A 19,746-nucleotide genomic window follows, 5' to 3' on the forward strand; every position below is an offset into this window, starting at 1 on the left:
TGGCACCATTTATTGAAATGGTCAGAGTGAGGGAGGAAGCAATGATCAGTAAGGGATCGAGTGGCACCATTTATTGAAATGGTCAGAGTGAGGGAGGAAGCAATGATCAGTAAGGGATCGAGTGGCACCATTTATTGAAATGGTCAGAGTGAGGGAGGAAGCAATGATCATTAAGGGATCGAGTGGCACCATTTATTGAAATGGTCAGAGTGAGGGAGGAAGCAATGATCAGTAAGGGATCGAGTGGCACCATTTATTGAAATGGTCAGAGTGAGGGAGGAAGCAATGATCAGTAAGGGATCGAGTGGCACCATTTATTGAAATGGTCAGAGTGAGGGAGGAAGCAATGATCAGTAAGGGATCGAGTGGCACCATTTATTGAAATGGTCAGAGTGAGGGAGGAAGCAATGATCAGTAAGGGATCGAGTGGCACCATTTATTGAAATGGTCAGAGTGAGGGAGGAAGCAATGATCAGTAAGGGATCGAGTGGCACCATTTATTGAAATGGTCAGAGTGAGGGAGGAAGCAATGATCATTAAGGGATCGAGTGGCACCATTTATTGAAATGGTCAGAGTGAGGGAGGAAGCAATGATCAGTAAGGGATCGAGTGGCACCATTTATTGAAATGGTCAGAGTGAGGGAGGAAGCAATGATCATTAAGGGATCGAGTGGCACCATTTATTGAAATGGTCAGAGTGAGGGAGGAAGCAATGATCAGTAAGGGATCGAGTGGCACCATTTATTGAAATGGTCAGAGTGAGGGAGGAAGCAATGATCAGTAAGGGATCGAGTGGCACCATTTATTGAAATGGTCAGAGTGAGGGAGGAAGCAATGATCATTAAGGGATCGAGTGGCACCATTTATTGAAATGGTCAGAGTGAGGGAGGAAGCAATGATCATTAAGGGATCGAGTGGCACCATTTATTGAAATGGTCAGAGTGAGGGAGGAAGCAATGATCAGTAAGGGATCGAGTGGCACCATTTATTGAAATGGTCAGAGTGAGGGAGGAAGCAATGATCATTAAGGGATCGAGTGGCACCATTTATTGAAATGGTCAGAGTGAGGGAGGAAGCAATGATCAGTAAGGGATCGAGTGGCACCATTTATTGAAATGGTCAGAGTGAGGGAGGAAGCAATGATCATTAAGGGATCGAGTGGCACCATTTATTGAAATGGTCAGAGTGAGGGAGGAAGCAATGATCATTAAGGGATCGAGTGGCACCATTTATTGAAATGGTCAGAGTGAGGGAGGAAGCAATGATCATTAAGGGATCGAGTGGCACCATTTATTGAAATGGTCAGAGTGAGGGAGGAAGCAATGATCATTAAGGGATCGAGTGGCACCATTTATTGAAATGGTCAGAGTGAGGGAGGAAGCAATGATCATTAAGGGATCGAGTGGCACCATTTATTGAAATGGTCAGAGTGAGGGAGGAAGCAATGATCATTAAGGGATCGAGTGGCACCATTTATTGAAATGGTCAGAGTGAGGGAGGAAGCAATGATCATTAAGGGATCGAGTGGCACCATTTATTGAAATGGTCAGAGTGAGGGAGGAAGCAATGATCATTAAGGGATCGAGTGGCACCATTTATTGAAATGGTCAGAGTGAGGGAGGAAGCAATGATCATTAAGGGATCGAGTGGCACCATTTATTGAAATGGTCAGAGTGAGGGAGGTTGGCAGATCAAGGGCTGTGTGGATGGCTGAAGTCCAGGTAGCCTTCGATACATACCAGTGGAGGGGGTCAAGGCTGGCAATAAGTATAAGAGGACCACCTAGGTCGGAGTCAGAGGGACCCTAATGTCCAAAGGCCATACAGAGGAGGAAAATTACCAGTGGGGCCTGAGAGTGGAGTAGCTGGTGATTCAGGATGAGGCCCAGGACCACGTGATGTTATCGGAGCTGATCAGAGTGAGTTTCAGGTAGGAAGGAGTGATTAACTGCGTTGAGTGCTACTAAGAGGTCAAGTAAGGTAAAGTCAAGTATAGAAATATTTATGAAAATTGACCAGGTGTCAGGGAGTAATAGAGCCATGCCTCTGTTAAGACTGATCAAGAGTTAACAGCAACTGAAAGAGAGACAGCATGTGTACATGACTCTACTGAGAAGTGGGTTAAAGGGGAGAAGAGAAATGGGGTGGACACTAGAAAAGAATCTTTTTTTGTTAAAGATGTGGGACACCAGAACATGTTTCAACAGGGAAGGAGGGAAGAAAAGATAGATAGAAACACAGAGAATGAATGAATGAATGAGATTGTTGGCTATTATGACAGAGAGGGAATAACTTAACCCACCAGTCCCCATACTTTTTGGCACCAGGGACCGGTTTCGTGAAAGACAACTTTTCCATGGACCAGGGTGGGGAAAGGGGCAGATGGTTTCCAGATGATTCAAGTGCATTACATTTATTGTGCACTCTATTTCTGTTATTATTACATTGTAATATATAAGGAAATAATTATACGACTCACCATAATGCAGAATCAGTGGGAGCCCTGGGCTTGTTTTCCTGCAACTAGATGGTCCCGCCCTGCTGTGCAGCCTGGTTCCCTACCGGGGGTTAGGGACTCCTAGCCTAAGCCCTTTTGGTCTCAGGACCACGCCTCAGGATTCATTTACACTCCTGAAAAGTACTGAGGGTCCCCCAAAGCTTCTGCTTTGTTGTGAGTTACATCTATCACTATTTACCATACTAGATAGTGAAACTGATAAAAAAATTTAAATACTTGTTCACTAATTCATTTAAAATAACAATAAACCCATCACATATTAACATTCTAATGAACAATTATGTTTTCCAAAACAAAAAGAATTAGTGAAAAGAAAGGCAGTTTATATTTTTACAAATCTCTTTAAAATCTGTCTTAACAGAAGACGGCTGGATTCTCCTATCTTCTTTCGCATTCAATCTGTTGCAATGTCACACATCATGTAGCTTCTGGAAAACCCTACTGTACACTTATGAGAAAATAAGACTGTAAATGCAAGTAACATCTTACTATGAAGATAGTTTTAACAATTATGGACTCTCTGAAAGGGTCTCAGGACACCCAGCGGTTCCCAGACCACACTTGGAGAACTGCTGACCTAAGCAGTGAAGTCCAAGAGAGGGCAAATGGTGATGGGGTTTAGGACGCAAGGGGCGGAAGTAGCCTCTGTGAAAAGCAGCCCTTCACCTTTTGGAACAAGAACAGAAGAGATGGGCGCCAAAGCAGTTGTGAGGCAACCATGTGTTCCCTTCCTCTTCTATTTTTCTGGCCACACTGTGAGGCATGTGGGATCTTAGTTTGCTGACCAGGGATTGAACCCGTGCCCCCTGAGTGGAAGTGCAGAGTCTTCACCACTGGACCACCAGGGAAGTCCCATCTGTTCCCTTCTTATGGACTGGTTTTCTCAGTGGGAACTGAGGTGAGGTCATTCACTCAGTGCAGGAGGTCTGAGGAGAGAGAGGACATGAATTTACTCCCTTGGTGAGTAGGAAAACTCGCCTACCAGTGACGGACAGTCAGACTGCCAAGAGGGACCATAAAACATCCTTCTCCGGGGCACTCAGCAGGCCACCCTGTAACTTACCTGCTGACAGAAACGAGTGGTGGGGATTCCTCGGCAAGGCTGAGCCTCTGGGCCACTGCTTCTCTCCCACCGTTGAGTGGTATGACGGTGATGAAGAGCAGGACGTGGGACCTAGCCTGCCTGGGTTCTAATCCTGGTCTGCCGTTGACTAGCTGTGTCCTTGGACCCTCTCTGTGCCTCGGTTTCCTATCTGTAAAACGGGAATAACTATAGTACCTACTTCATAGGGCTGTTACGAAGAGAAAAGATTAAATGACATGTAAAGTACTTAGCTGGGTGCCTGATAAGGGACGTGCTCCCGAAGGGCCAGTGACAACTACTGTCATTGCCACTATTATTATCGAAATGACTTACTGAGCTTCCACTCAGCCTGCGAGTGTGGGTAAGAATTGGCTTACCTGATGACTATCTACTTAACTATCTACGTGTGGCCCCGAGCAGGCTGCGGATACAGGGGTTGGCAGAGCAACCTTGTCCTGCCTTCACCAGGTCTCCTGAAGGAGGCCAGCAGGACACAATCAGACACACCAATTAATGCAACGATCACAATCGCCCTAAGTGCTAACATGTAGAAAGGGCGTAGCACGCGGTTGTGGCTTTAGATACATTCCTCCCTTCATCCTGATACCAGGTCCTGAGTGGGTAAGCTCGGTTTTTACAAGTGAGGAGTCTGCTTCGCAGCAAGGGACTGGCTCCCGTGTGGCCACGCGGCTCGAATTGGTTCTGTGAGACCCGTCCGACAGCTCGCGCGACGGCCACGTTAACAGAAACACGCTTCTACAACGCGGGCCACCAGAACTCCGACCGAGTTCCCGCGCCCGGGGGAAAGGATTTCCGGCGGAAGTTTCTTCTGAGGGGGCGGAGCCACCGGCAGGCTTGGGCACACCCTTCCGCCCCCCAATTCCGTAGTCGACTTGGCCAATAGGAGCTCCGCTTCTTGCCAGGTGCGGAAACTTGTTCTCCAATCAGCGAGCGCCATCATCGCTCGGGCAACAGCGTCCTAGAGACGCCGAGTGGGCTGGGCTTCTGCGGCCTCGGGCCCTGGGGTCCGCGCTTAGAAGTGCGTCGGCGCTCCGAAGGGGCCCAGCGAGGCGGAGGGTTGAGAAGGGGCCGGGGTAAGACGGCGCGGCGGCGAGTGCGTGCGAGCCCGGGGGGCTGAGGAGGGCCCGGGCGGGCAGCTCAGGCAGTCCCACAGCCCCGGGACGCGGAGCGTCCCCTCCCCGTCCGTGGCATAGGGCTGGTGACCCGTTTACTAGTTCCACACATGTGTGTGGCGCGCCTGCCTGTGGCAGGAGCCGTTGTCGGCCCTGGGGCTACTGCAGTGAATAGCCGTCTTATTTGTGTGGGGGAAACCGACTATAAGCAACGAGGAAGATGGCGAATCTGCCTCCTTGCATCTCTGAGGGTTACATCGCTCGAATTTACAAAATGCTTCATGTCCCTTATTTCATCTGTCCCCACAGCAGTCTTTCGAATATTTTAAACTCTGCCTTATAGATGAGGGCTTGAATTCCACGGGGTGAAGGGGGTTGTCCCCAAATCACACAACCGGAAGTTGCAGAGCCAGAATTCAAACTCAGCACTTATGTCGCAAGTCAGAATCTCTGGTCTTTCTGGAACATTCTTCTTCCTCAGGCCGCACGAGTTATCCCTGCCTCTCTCAGAAATGTTGTTTGGAAGCACTCTGAAATTTCAGAGGTTCTTTAAGACTGTTGGTTAAATCACCCCATACTTCGTTTTCCTTCTCTCCTGAAAATCTTTGCCTTTCAGGATGCCTTGCCCCTGTTAAGAGGACTCTTACTTCACTTTCGAGAGGAGTAATTTAATAATGTTTCTTAAGCTGTATGTGCCCCTAAATGAGTAGACTTACAGAAATGCTGTAAAGACTTTTTTTTGACTTTTCACATACTGCTGTTCCTTCATCTCTTTCTTTTATCTGTTGTCTTCAATTCAACATTTACTTGGCTAAGTTCTGGGGAATCGAAAGTGAATCAGGCAAGAATTTTGATTTTCCGTGAACATATTTGTCTCCCACTCAGCCTTACTGGAAGCTTTAGGAGGGCAAGGATTTGTTTCAGCTACCTGTGCTCTCCCTTTCCCTATACCATCAGTTTAGTTGTTGGCTCATGGCAGGTGCTTGTAGATATTTGTCAAGAAATGCTTACATGAGACTTTAAATTTGCTGTCCATTTTGTCTTCCGTTTCCCTGACCTTTTCCAGCTGTCCACCTCTTCCTGTGCAGAGATCTCTACAGCACCCATGCTGTGACCCCTGCAGCTGAGTGGCACATGGAGACAGAACCAGCTCCAGGAGGGTGCTCAGGAGTCTGGCGCCCGCCCAGAGCAGGAATCCAGTGGGACGCCATTGGCTGTTAACCAGACAGTCGCTTTAATAAAGCCTCTTTACAGGTATCGAGTGAATGTTTAAGGTTAGTAGATCATGATGGTCACTGAAGTTTTTCTTGGATGACTCTTTCCCCTGCCAGGATTGACAAACAAGCTGTACAGTACAGATGAGAAGGTGTGAGTGAGGCAAGAAGCTAACAGTTGCTTCCTTCCTTTAAAGACCACTAGTGAGCTGACCTTTTTTGTACAGCATACTTATCTAAGAATACCCCAGGTCTAGGCTGTGCAACTGTGTAGGTTGAATACTTGTACTAGTTAAATATTAATTCACCTTCAACGCACTGCTATCTAGGATATCCACGCCATTTAGGAGAGGAGATGCAAAGGGAGGGAGCATTTGAGAAAACTCTGTGAATGAATAACATATGAACATGAAGCACTTCGAGCACGAAGGAGCCTCGTTTTCCACTTTTTTCTCCGGTTGCAATCTTGTACTGCTATTTTGTTTAATTTGTTTCAGGCGCCATTGTTATCTTTTCATCTGTTTTTCTGCAGTTTTACTGTCTCTACTACTACTGCTCCGCCTGGCTAATACTTATTGAGCACTTACCGTGTTCCAGGCACAGTTTGGGACCTCACATTACCTTTTTAATTTAGTGCTCACTTCCTGCATATGAAAAATACAGTTATTATTTCCATTTCATAGATGAGACAGCAGGGATGCAGAGAAGCTAAGGGACAACAAAGCTGATAGATGGTGACGTGTGGCTTCTGCGTCAGGACTGCCTGGTGACAGAGGCTGTGTTCTTATTTTTGTTTTTGTTTTTTGGGCCCTCCGTGCGGCCTGCGGGATCTTAGTTCCCTGACCAGGGATTGAACCCGGGCCCTCGGCAGTGAAAGTGCAGAGTCCTAACCACCAACCTCCAGGGAATTCCCAGAGCCTGTGTTCTTGACCAGTGCTCTTACACTCTCAGATATGTGTGTACTCCAGAAGTCCCACTGGGCTTCGAGGTGACTTCTAAAAATATATACAATATGGTAAAATAGGAAAGTAACTTCAGGAGGAAAGAGAGTAGTCAGATCATCTGTAATGGTTAATATAGTTGGGCTGCAAATTTAGCTGTGAGCTTCTTTTTTTTTTCATTGAATGAAAGATTCTTTAAATTCTGTAGTGCTTTATAGTTTTCAAAAATTACACACACATGAGTTCATATAATCCCATAATAACCCCTTTTTTCCCCTCGCCTCTATATTGCCCCTCCCCCCTTCCCTCTCCCCACTGGTAACCGCTAGTTTGTTCTCTATATTTGTGAGTCTGCTTCGTTTTTGTTTTATTAGCTGTGAGCTTCTTGAACCCAGGAGAAGAAAATTAAAAAGAAAAAAAAAAGAAAGCAATTGAATTCATTTTGTCCAGGCAAATAAGGCATTTTAGTTCCTTTGGAAAAAAAAGAAAGCATTTCTAACGCCTCCATCTAAAGGACATTTCTCCTGGGGTTCATAACCAAGCCCTGGGTGGCCGGGTGTACTACAGGGTGACCAGGCTGTAGGCTCAGTGTGTCCTCACTGTTAAGGGAGAGAATGTGGATGATTGTATTTGCGTAGGAGTTTGGAAATGAAAATTTTTTGAATAGTAGTAGTTTTCAGGAACACCTTCTGAATTGTGTTTTTTCTCCTGGGAATTTGTAAATGGTCTTATCCTGGACCCTGGGTTGGTCCCAGTCATTTGTTTACTTAACGGTTACTTATGGAGCACTTGCTGTATGCCAGGCCCTGTCTAGGCATTGAGGACACTGCGGTGATGGTCAGGTCACTGTCCTGATGTGCCCGGTGCCTCCACCCTGTTGTTTTCTCCCGCTGGAGTGTTTCTGGACAGACTTTGGTTTGCCTTTCTTCCTCGTCCTATGAAACCCGGAGACGACCCTCAACGCCTTATACCGTAATGGTCTCCCTGCCTTTGACCCTGGGCTCTGGCTGATTCGTGTTTCTGTGCCTTCCCAGGACCTAAAGTTAAGGACAGCTGTCCGGGAGTGAGCACAGCCTGCTGTGTGTCAGGCTCTTTAGATGCATCATCTGAGTCCTGGCACAGCCTTCGGAGTGTGGCGCTGAACCGCCGTGGGTCACTCGCCCCTTGAGAACCTGGTGGAAGCCATGTATCCTCTCTTGAGAAGAATCACCTCACACACACTTTGGCATTTAACCTCTGAGAGTTTGAAGATCTAAAAATGCACACATGTGTACCTTGTCCCTATATTCCAGGTTATGAATAACGTGCTTTAAAGAGAGATATTATCTCCATTTTGCAGTTGAGGAAACTGGGTCAGGAGGAGGTTAATTAACTCGCAGGTTTGCCTGGTAGATAGTGGGACCAGTTTGACTCCGTGTCTTCTTGACTCCAAGCCCTTTATTTTTTCCACTGTCCAAAAGTAGAGATGCTCAGTAAATGAGGGAGTGAGTGTACGAAGGTCTAAAAAGGGAGCTTTAAAGTGTATGTGCCCCAGAATCTGCCAAACATCCATTTGATATCAGAATAGACAAGGAGAAGATTTTTCTCAAGTATTTGGATTTAGCTGCCAACATTTTTTGTGTTGCTTGCAACTTTTTCCAGTTTTGTCAAGTGATAATTTTCCCCCCATGATACCAGTTCCAACAGTTTTTGCTTCTGATGCCATTTCTGTTTGGCTGTGCACATTTCTTACTGTCATGTTGAATTATGTTTTCTCTGGATGCCAAGGCAGATGGATGGCACTTTTGTTATGATTCTGATATAAATAGCATCTGTTAGAAACTGGACATCAATACTTATCTGGCAAGTAAAACAAATATATCAGTGGAATAGCCTTCTAATCATGTTTTTGCCTGTGGTTAGTAAGTGCCTCTGATGGTCTATGACTCGGTGCTTGTTTGGGGGCATTGGTTTTATTATCCTTGCTATTTTCTACCTTACCATACAAGTTTTGATATAATCGTATTTATTAATTCTCTTTATATAGAAAACCTAAACTGAAGATGGTGCAAAGCCAGGGGTGACCTAAAGGGCTCATCACAGTGCCTCGCTCATACTCAGAACATTGCTTGGCTTTCGAGATCAAGGGTAAAATGAACCCACGCTCCTTACCCTTGCACTGTTAGGTGTTGATAACTGGGGTCCATTGAGAACAAAGATTAATACAGTGCTTCCTGCGTGCCAGGCCCCATGGTAGGTGCTGAGTACAGGAAGATGAGTGCAGCTGATTCTCTCCACTGGAAGAGCTCACTGACTAACTAGCAGGGCGCACAGATAAACAGCCGAGAGAAAGGTCTGGAAGCAGAGAATCAAAGTGAAGCTAGATGTGGGACTAGAGGGATGGACTGGGAGGTATTAATACTTTATTCTTGACGTGCCCCGGCCCCTAGCAAGGTCATGGAAATATGGGTGCCTTTGACCTTTTTGTCCTTCTCTTTTAAAAAAAAAAAAAATTATTTCTTTATTTGGCTGTGCTGGGTCTTAGTTGCGGCATGCAGGATCTTTAGTTGCAGCATGCGGGCTCCTTTAGTTGCGGCATGCGGAATCCAGTTCCCTGATCAGGGATCAAACCTGGCCCCCCTGCATTGGGAGCGCGGAGTCTCAACCACTGGACCACCAGGGAAGTCCCTGCCCTTTTCTTTATTAAATAAAACAATTGGCAAAGCAAAACTATAAGACCAAGTTGTCTGTAAAGGTATGATTAGTTTTTTTAAATTTTTATTTATTTAATTTTAATTTTTTTTTTTTTTGCGGTATGCGGGCCTCTCACTGCTGTGGCCTCTCCTGTCGCGGAGCACAGGCTCCGGATGCGCAGGCCCAGCGGCCATGGCCCACGGGCCAGCCACTCCGCAGCACGTGGGATCCTCCCGGACCGGGGCACAAACCCGCATCCCCTGCATCGGCAGGCGGACCCTCAACCACTGCGCCACCAGGGAAGCCCTAATTTTAATTTTATTATTTTTAATTGAAGTGTAGTTGATTAACAATGTTGTGTTAGTTTCAGGTATACAGCAAAGTGATTCAATTACACATATATATGTATATTCTTTTTCAGATTCTTTTTTTAAAAATAAATTTATTTATTTATTTATTTTTGGCCACGTTGGGTCTTTGTTGCTGCGTGCGGGCTTTCTCTAGTTGCGGCGAGCAGTGGCTACTCTTTGTTGCAGTGCGCAGACTTCTCATTGCGGTGGCTTCTCTTGTTGCGGAGCACGGGCTCTAGGTGCTCAGACTTCGGTAGTTGTGGCACGCGGGCTCAGTAGTTGTGGCACACAGGCTTAGTTGCTCCTCAGCATGTGGGATCTTCCCGGACCAGGGCTCGAGCCCACGTCTCCTGTGTTGGCAGGTGGATTCTGCTGTGGCCTCTCCCGTTGCGGAGCACAGGCTCTGGACGCACAGGCTCAGCGGCCATGGCTCACGGGTCCAGACGCTCCGTGGCATGTGGGATCCTCCCGGACCAGGGCACAAACCCGTGTCCCCTGCATCAGCAGGTGGACTCTCAACCACTGCACCACCAGGGAAGCCCCGGCAGGTGGATTCTTAGCCACTGTGCCACCAGGGAAGTCCCCAGATTCTTTTCTGTTACAGGTTATTACAAGATATTGAATATAGTTCCCTGTGCTATACAGTAGGAACTTGTTGTTTATTTCATATATAGTAGTTTGTATTTGCTAATCCCAAACTCCTAATTTATCCCTCCCCCATTTCCCCTTTGGTAACCATAAGTTTGTTTTTTATGTCTGTTTTGAGTCTATTTCTGTTTTGTAAATAAGTTTATTTGTGTCATTTTTTAAAGATTCCACATAAAAGTGATATCATATGCTATTTGTCTTCCTCTGTCTGACTTACTTCACTTAGTATGATAATCTCTAGGTCCATCCATGTTGCTGCAAATGGCATAATTTCATTCTTTTTTATGGCTGAGTAGTATTCCACTGTATAAATATATGTACCACATCTTCTTTATCAATTCATCTGTCGATGGGCATTTAGGTTGTTTCCATGTCTTGGCTGTTGTAAATAGTGCAGCAGTAAACATTGGGGTGCATGTATCTCTTTGAATTAGAGCTTTCGCCTTTTCCAGATATAAGGCATGATTAGTTTTAAGGAGGATAGGAAGGCCTCATGAAGGAGGGGCTCTACCCTTAGTCTTGAAAGATGAATTGGAGTGTGGTGGCAGAGGAGGAAACAGCATGAACCCGTACTCAGAGGGGAGGGGCTACATGGTATATTCATTCAGATTCTGTGTAAAAATGCAGCAGGCATGGAGCTGTGTGTCTGGAAGAGCCTCCTGGGGCCAGGTTAGTAATGATGTGAATGATCTTACATCCCACAGTTAGAAGCTTGATTTCAGTCTGTACACCCTGGAGATGTAGTGCAAGTACATGTTTTTGGTTGGCTTTTTTTTTTTTTAATTAAAAGCAATGTAGATTCACAAAAAAGTTGCAGAATCAGTACAGGGAGTTCCCGTGTGCCCCCAGCTTCCCCCAGTGGTAGCATCTTATGGAATAACCGTAGCACACTTAGCAAACCAGGACGCTGTCTTTGCTACAGTGCTAGTAACAAATAGAGACTTTATTAAGATTTCACCGGTTTTGACAGGCACTCATTTCATTTCTTGGTGCACAGTCCTGTGAAATTTTAACACGTGTGTAGTTTTGCCTTGCACGTTTTTTAAGCCAGGGAGTAATGTAACTGTATCTGTGCTTTAGAAAGATAAATCCTGGCAACAGAGGAGGATGGAGCAGAAAGGAGTTGGAGACCTGGGTGCATCTAAGGGGCTCTTTCTGGAATCCAGATGGGTGAGGACGAGCGTGGGCAGTGGCCTGAGGGATGGAGAGGGCAGGGGGTCGAGGTAAGACGTGTTGTGCAAGTAACATTGACAGCGCTTGCTGACCGCTTAGAAGGAGCGCCGGCGGCCAGAGTCGTGGAGAAAGAAGCAGGCCTGTGACACGGTTAAGGACTCTGGTCCTAGTTTTCTAAGGGCAATAGGAAGCAATTGGAGTTTTTAAAGCAAGGAAGTAACGCGAGGAGATCAGTATTTTAAAATGATTGTTCTGGCTGATGTGAGGAAAATGGAGGGAACCACAGTGGTGTGTGTGTGAGATTGTGGTGTGGTGTGTGTGTGTGATGTGTGTGTGTATGTATGTATGTATGTGTGTATGCATGTGTTTGTGGTGTGTGTGTGGTGTGTGTGGTATGTGTGTGTGTGCGGAGTGTGTGCGGTGTGTGGTGTGTGTGGTGTGTGTGTGGTGTGTGTGTGTGGTGTGTGTGGTGTGTGTGTGTGGTGTGTGTGTGCGGGGTGTGTGTGGTGTGTGTGTGGTTTGTGTGTGTGGTGTGTGTGTGCGGTGTGTGTGTGTGGTGTGTGTGTGTGTGTGGTGTGTGTGTGGTTTGTGTGTGTGGTGTGTGTGTGCGGTGTGTGGTGTGTGTGCGGTGTGTGTGTGGTGTCTGTGGTGTGTATGTGTGGTGTGTGGTGTGTGTGTGCAGTGTGTGTGTGTGTGTGTGTGTGTGGTGTGTGTGTGTGTTTGAGTTATGGGAAGAGAAGTGGTGCTCATTGTGTTGACATAAAATACTTCTACCTGAGAAACCTAAGATTTGGTGTGAAATTCACATGAAGGACCCGCCCAAGGTTTTGGACACAATTTTCCAGTAACTCGCAAAATCGGATTATTTTGCAGACCCGAGGGCTCTGTTCCTATGGCTTGATAAGCTAAATAAGAAAATCCATCTAACCCCACTGCTCTCTTACTTTTCAGAATTCACAAATTCAGAAATAGTTTATCTTGAAGGCAGTGAAACAAAACAGCTCCAAAACAGATAGTGCCACCGCCGCCAGCACCACGTGGAGCAGAGCCAAGGCCAGGCAAGCGCTCCTCTCTCCCCAGCGCCTGTGTCAGCAGCCGGGTCAGAGGAACCTGGCGAGTTCACTGTGTGGTGCTGGGCTCAGGCCTCGAGACAAAGGTGCTCAGAAAGTGGTGGTGATACCACGATCACTTCCATCCGGTTTGTTTCAGTTGTTCACGCAGCAGGCGTGTGCTCAGTGCTGATTCTTGTGCCACAGTTGTCCTCTAGGAACTTACATATCGTATCAACAAGCATCGGCTTATAAATTTTAAAGTCGAATGGCCTTCGTTTGGTGCTGCACGTGACCACAGGTGTTAGCTGGCCACGGTGAACTCGGAAGATGCTTCCGCCAGGCCCGCAGGGCTCTCTGGACAGTGCAGGTCCACGTGTCTGGCTGTAGGTGGCGGCAGCCCCACGACTTTCCGTTACGGAACTCGAGCTGGGAAACCGTCTCATCTTCCCTTTGCCAGCATCCAAGGACTTGCTGGGGCCCGGCTGCACTATAAATAGGACACATTCGACACTCCTGGTCTGCTCACAGGAGCCGGGAGGATGCGGTCGTTTCCGTGGATTACATTTTAAAAGGCTGCCGGTGAAACCATGTCTGAGCTGGGAACAGCTGCTTGACAGCTGACGTGTGGTCAGTTTCTCTGACGCAGCTTGTTTTTCTGTTGCCTGTTGCTGTATCTGTCATCACATTAGGTGTGGTGGTGAGTCTGAAAATATTCATTAGGCAGGAGTGAATTTCTGAGGCAGTTTCTGAAACTAGACTTCTGTGTCCATGATAGAGAAGGCGTGTTACAGGCAAAACAGGATAAGCCTTTTCTTCAGGATCTGTGTTCCGGAGCATCAAGGAGTTCATGCTGATATAAACGATCCCCAAACCACAACACTCAATTCAGTTAAACGCAGTAAGCATTATTTTTTGGGCCACCGTCATCAGATGTGCTCCTTGCTCTCGCGGCACTGATGGTCTAACAGGGAACACAGACATCAAACAATCATGAGGGTCATGGGTGTTAATTAAGAAAACCTTTGACCCTGGTCACTAGTTCTCGGCACAGGGTATGAGAGTGAGAAATCACAGATGATGCCGAGGCTTCTACCTTGGATGGTGGGAAAGAGCGTGACGATCCTAAACAAGACCAAGGAGTGGCAGGGTGTGTGTGTGTGTGCGCGCGCGCACGTTTTTGGAGGAGAGTGCTGTTTGAAAGACGGGGCTGTGATTAATTTGATAAATGCTTTTGGAGCTCCAGTGATACTGGGTGCTCTGGGGCAGGGGGTACAGTAGTGCAAAAACACTTTTATTTCATGGAGCCTATAATCTAGCGTATAGTTTCCCAAATGAAAGTATAATTACTCATTGAGGTGAGTGCAGTGCAGGGGAAGGACAGGCTGTGATGAGAGACTCTACCAGGAGGATGTAGGCAAGGCAAGCAGGGCGCTGTCTCTAAGGAGGCCATGGCCACATGTGGATCAGGCGGTGAGAGGAGTCAGCTGGGGGAGGAGTTGGGGGAGGAGAGGATCTGGGCAGAGGGGCCCATGGGGCCGTGGGAAGCAGGTGGGGAGAGTGGCGAAGGCAGGAGCCGGGTCACATGCTGCCGGGTAGGCCCCGGCAGGCATGTTATATCTAACATGCTGTGATACGTTTATTAGAGAACATTTAAAGTAAAGCTCAGTGTCCGCACCAGCCCAGCATAGCTGTTTTTGTCTGCAAGATGAGGCCCTGTAGACCCTGGCCTCCTGTGGAAATACGTTTTTATATCATGTTTATAGCGTATACCTCACTGTACCTTTTCTCTTAACATTGTGCTAAACATGTCTTTCTGTTTTGACATATTCTATATCGTTATTTATAATAGTGATAAATAATCACCAGATCAAACTGTGAGAGGCTTGTGTTTTATTTGGAGTTTGATTTCTGAGCTGGTGTGGGTGAGCCTTGTAGTGCATGTGGGTAGACTTGAAATTTATGCTGCAAGAGAAGGTATTTGTGAAAATGAGGTTCGGGAGGAAGGTAAGAGCCTGCCTGGGGGTTTGAGGAGACCCTGACGTCGGGGGAGACCCTGGGTGCAGGAAGGCCGAGGCTCAGATGCCAGGGGCCACCGGCTGGGGAAAAGGTTGGTTTATAACCAGGGGTTTTTCCGCTAAATTGAATTCAGATGACTGGCTAAATTGTTTTTTATGATACCCTATCATTTGGAATATAGTTGTAAATCAACTTGCATTCTTATAATTCCTATGTTTAGGTCAGTAAACGAGGGGTTGCCAGCCGATTCTAAGATCTTAAGGGAGTGTGAGACCGAGACGGGGGAGGCGGACTGGGCTTCACACGCTGGTGTCAGGAACCCCGGAATCCTAATATTTGATTAGATATGTATGTAGATGACTCGCTTTTAATTTTCTACATGTTATTTTGAGTAGGTTGCAGAATTGTTAGACTGTTCTGCAAGTGTGAGGCATCCATTCTTGAGAATTGACAGGTTTTCTTACTACTCTATTAATATGTGCAGATTTCATTGTTCTTATCCATGTGTCGATGTGAGCATGCACACAGACCCCTCACGTGTACCTGGGTGAGTGCAGACCCCTAGCACAGTTGGGCAAAAAGCCTAGGATTAAATTCAGGCGACTTTGGGTCTTGGCCTCATGAGTAAATTTGGCTTTTCCCTGTGGTGTTTCATTTCTCCACCTCTAAACATGTGGATAATGGTGTCTAACTCACAAGGTTGATGATGAACCAGTGGCCAGCAAAATAGGTTATTGCGAGGTGACGCTACTAGAATCACCTAAATGCCACGTGTGCTGGTCTTTTAGCTTCATTTTGATATCAAGCCGGGAGCTTTACACATGAGCCTCCTTAAAAACTGTAGACTTGTACTTAGAAATCAACTTCAGCTTCTTCTAAAGCAGTGGTCCCAGCTTGTTAAAACACAGATGGCTGGGCCACCACCCCAGAGTTTCAGGTTGGTTGGTCTGGGTTGGAGCCTGAGAATTTGCATTTCTAGAAAGGTCCCAGGTGATGTTGATATTGCTGGTTCAGGGACCACATTTTAAGAACCACTGTTTCAAAGCTGCATGTCTGCTTCAATAGCCTTTTAAAAATTTTTTTTAATTATTTATTTTTTGGCTTTGTTTGATCTTCATTGCTGTGTGCGGGCTTTCTCTAGTTGCGGAGAGCGGGGGCTACTCTTTGTTGCGGTGCACGGGCTTCTCATTGCGGTGGCTTCTCTTGTTGCAGAGCATGGGCTCTAGGCACATGGGCTTCAGTAGTTGTGGCATTCGGGCTCAGTAGTTGTGGCTCATGGGCTCTAGAGCACAGGCTCAGTAGTTGTGGTGCACGGGCTTAGTTGCTCCGCGGCATGTGGGATCTTCCCAGACCAGGGCTCAAACCCGTGTCCCTTGCATTGGCAGGTGGATTCTTAACCACTGTGCCACCAGGGAAGTTCCCAAAACTAATTTTTTTAAATAGAAAATAAATGCATGTAGAAAATAATGGTTTTAGTAACAATAGAAAACCATGTTATGTCTGCTTGAGGAATCTAAAAATGGAATAATAGCTCCTGTCCTCTTGAGATGAACTGATGAGGACATCTCTTGGGCAAAGTCTTTAGCGTAACCCCTGCGATGGGGTGATGCACTTCAACTCTCATCAACTCTAGGAAGACAGGTGTCACTGAGTTTCTGTAAGCTACGTCAGGGTAGTTAGACGTCCTGTGGGGATACCTTGTTCCTGTTCTTTTAAAACATGCCATTTTCTTTACATCCCAAGTTAGGTCTTGAACTCCTGGGGGCTGGGTGGGCCATACTTCTCTTTCTGTTCCTCCACTCTCGCCAGTGTGTGGCCTGCAGCATTCGCTGAAGAGTGAGCGGTTGAGAGCAGAGTTGGTTGGAAAATGCTTACACCAAGAACGTTTAGGTATAACATCCACATAGGCTCCGTTTTCAGAGTGATCCAGATTTGGCTTTTCCGAGTATTTGTATTGTAATTGAAGTCTCACTAGCTTTTATGACCCTGCAGTTGGTAGAAATTAGAACTGGAGAAGACCCAACGGGTCATCCAGACCGTTCTCCCGCTGGAAGAGGCTTATTCCCTGCAGTGTACTCAGTAGCATTAGGAGGCATTACTTTTCATATGATTACTATTTTTTTGCGTGTGTGCTGTCTTCAACTAAGTGTTTCTTGAATTGAATCTCTTTGTATTCAAGTAATAAAATGCACAACAGGCAGTACATTTCTGGGTGATTATCTCACTCCTCAGGTGGTGCAATAAGGCATGAGGCCAAAGCCCTGGCATGCCTTATTGTTATTAGGAAGGGAATTTATGGATAAAATAAAGTGGTTAACTGCATCAGCAATAACCACAACGAGGAACGCAGTTACAGAGGATCCCCCCGCCCCCGTGCTTGGAGAGCAGGTCAGGCAGGAGACCAGAACCTTAGCCGTGCAGGCAGCAATGGGGGTGCCAGAGACTCGCCACTGCCTTCAGGGAACTTGTGAATTTTGCAAAAAGCAGCAGGAAAGCCTTGGCTGTTGACAGCCATGCAAACTTGATACCTGGGAAGAGCCTGACTCTGGACCCAGCTCGGGGTTTAGCACTGTGCTCCTGGGCAAATTGCTTGCCTGCTCTGAGCACCCGTTTCCTCACCTATGAAACGGGAAGAGCAGTAAGTGATTGGGCCTGGGAAGGGTTAAATGAGTTTTTCATCAATCTTAAGCACAGTTCCTGGTTCAGAGTAAGTCCCTCTTAAATGCTAATTGGATTTGAATCATTTTTTTCCCTTCTTAAAATTCTTCCTAAGCTGAGTCCCTTGTCTCTTCTTCAGTCTGGTCCAGTTACCTCACGTACACGATCATCCTCGCCATCCTTGGTGCTCCTTCTGAGCCCTCTGTGCCATGTCATCGCGTCCCTTGCTGGTCACTCTCCCTCAGTCGCCTGTACCAGTTCTTCCTCATCTCCCTGAGCTCTGAATGTCGGCATACCCCAAGGCTCGGCCCTGACAGCTCTTCTCTTTTTACACCTACTTTTCTGGTGGGCTGATCTGATATCATGCCTTTATATACATTGTTTGCTGACAATCCCCAAACTTCTGTCTTCGTCCCTCATACATCCAACTGCCTATTCAGTAGGGCTATTGGGCTATTGAATAAGCATCTCAACTGTAATATGTCCAGAAGGAATTCTTGATCTTCTCCTCCACACCTGACCTACCTACGGTCTCTCCCATCTCAGTTAATAGCCGTTCAATCCCGCCTTTTTCTTGCCTGCCAGGTCACGTCTGTAAGGAAATACATTGGCTGTTCCTTCAGAATGTGTCTGGAATCTGATCATTTTTCAACGCTTTCTCCAAAAGCACCCTGGTCCAAGCCACAGCTTCTCTTGCGTGGATGATTGCAGTAGACTTGTAACTGGACTTCCTGCTTCCTCTCTTGCCTCTGTAGATCTTTGTATTTTAACATCTTTATTGGAGTATAATTGCTTTACAATTGTGTGTTAGTTTCTGCTTTATAACAAAGTGAATCAGCTATACATATACATATATCCCCATATCTCTTCCCTCTTGCGTCTCCCTCCCTCCCCAAATGTAGATCTATTCTTGACAGACAGCCAGAGGGCTCCTTTAAATGCAAAGTCCAGGTCATAACCCTCTGTGTAACCCTCTTCTCTGTACAAAACCCTCCAGCGGCTTCACACATTACTCACAGCCTAAGGCTCACGGGGACCCATGTGGTTTTCCTCCATCTAGCCTCCTGCTGCCTCTTTGTCCTCCTTGCGGCATTGTTCCCCTTCTGGTTCCCTTCAGATCTCTGCTCAATGTCACCTGTTTTCCCCCTCCGCTCCATTTACCTCCATAGCCCTTACGCATGTGTATAATTTACTTAATTTACTGTATGTCTTCCATTACTAGAATATAAGGTCCATGAGGTCCATGATTGTACCAGTTTTGTTCATTGACCCCCAAGCTTCTAGAAGGAGATTAATGAACACTTTTTGACTGTATGAACCAAGCCACGTGCTTCTGGAAATTTACCTGTGTTGTGATTCTAGGTTTCAGTTCCGTTAAATGTACCGAGTTGAAGAAGGATGTATCTGGCGCTCTGGATGAAGTTCTCAGCCTCACATGGCATCAGCCCACAGGGACCTGCCAACGGATGGTGGCAGATAAGACAGGTCCAGACTGATACCGTGCCAGGTAGTCAGGGCTGCCCGAAGAGAGGGAAGCAGAGCACTGGCCAATGTGGGTTTCCTATACATGAAAAAATTCGGATTCATTTCTTCAACCCTGTAAACTTGAGATTCTTCAGATCAAGTGCTTTAGAGGCGTTGCCTAGCCTGATTTCCTATACTCGTATAGTGCCATGCACATCCAACTGTTTTCGAATATTATTCATTACACACTTGCGTTTAAATGTGAAGCCCAGTAGGGAATTTTTTTTTTTTTTTTTTTTTTGCTGGGAAGGATAGCCAAGTTAGGAGCCTCAGACAATTGATGGCTGTAAAACTTCCCTGTAGAGCTGGAACTTAGGCTTCCTGATTCACTTGAGGCAAGGGAGAGTTTTGTTTCTTGCTCTGATGCTGAGAGCGGCCAGAAAGGAATGAGCAGAAAATCTGCCCTGATTTTTGAAATGCCAATAAGCCACAGACCGGCAGAATCCATGAGTCATAAATTCATAATTGCATGTAATAACGTGGTGACCACTGAGCGCCAGGGCCTTCTGCTGGCAGGCATGGGAGCACGGCCAGCTTCGCTCTAACAGTGGGGGCGTGAGCCTGGGTGAGACCCACAGCGCCCAAGATAAACAAGGACATCCCCCGGGACTGTCTCTGGGAGGCATCTGGTTTTGTGTCCGGCTTTGGCCTTGCTTCCTCTAAGGTCTTTTAATCGCATTCTCAATAACCATCAAGTAAACATATTACCTTAAAAATTATTGAGAAGGCACCCCCCATGCCAGAGGCGTCCAGGGGAGCAGCT

The 19,746-nt window shown here is 46.7% G+C and overlaps 1 protein-coding gene across 1 annotated transcript in view; it reads left to right on the forward strand.

Moving 5' to 3' along the window:
• The first annotated feature begins 4,573 nt into the window (after window positions 1-4,573).
• Window positions 4,574-19,746, forward strand: part of EFCAB6 (EF-hand calcium binding domain 6) — a 227,724-nt gene continuing 212,551 nt past the window's right edge. Inside the window, 2 exon segments of the mRNA XM_060164691.1 lie at window positions 4,574-4,695; window positions 5,801-6,008. The gene's annotated coding sequence lies outside the window, so the exon portion shown is untranslated.

Source organism: Lagenorhynchus albirostris, chromosome 11, assembly GCF_949774975.1.
Source record: "Lagenorhynchus albirostris chromosome 11, mLagAlb1.1, whole genome shotgun sequence".
Lineage (NCBI taxonomy): Eukaryota > Metazoa > Chordata > Mammalia > Artiodactyla > Delphinidae > Lagenorhynchus > Lagenorhynchus albirostris.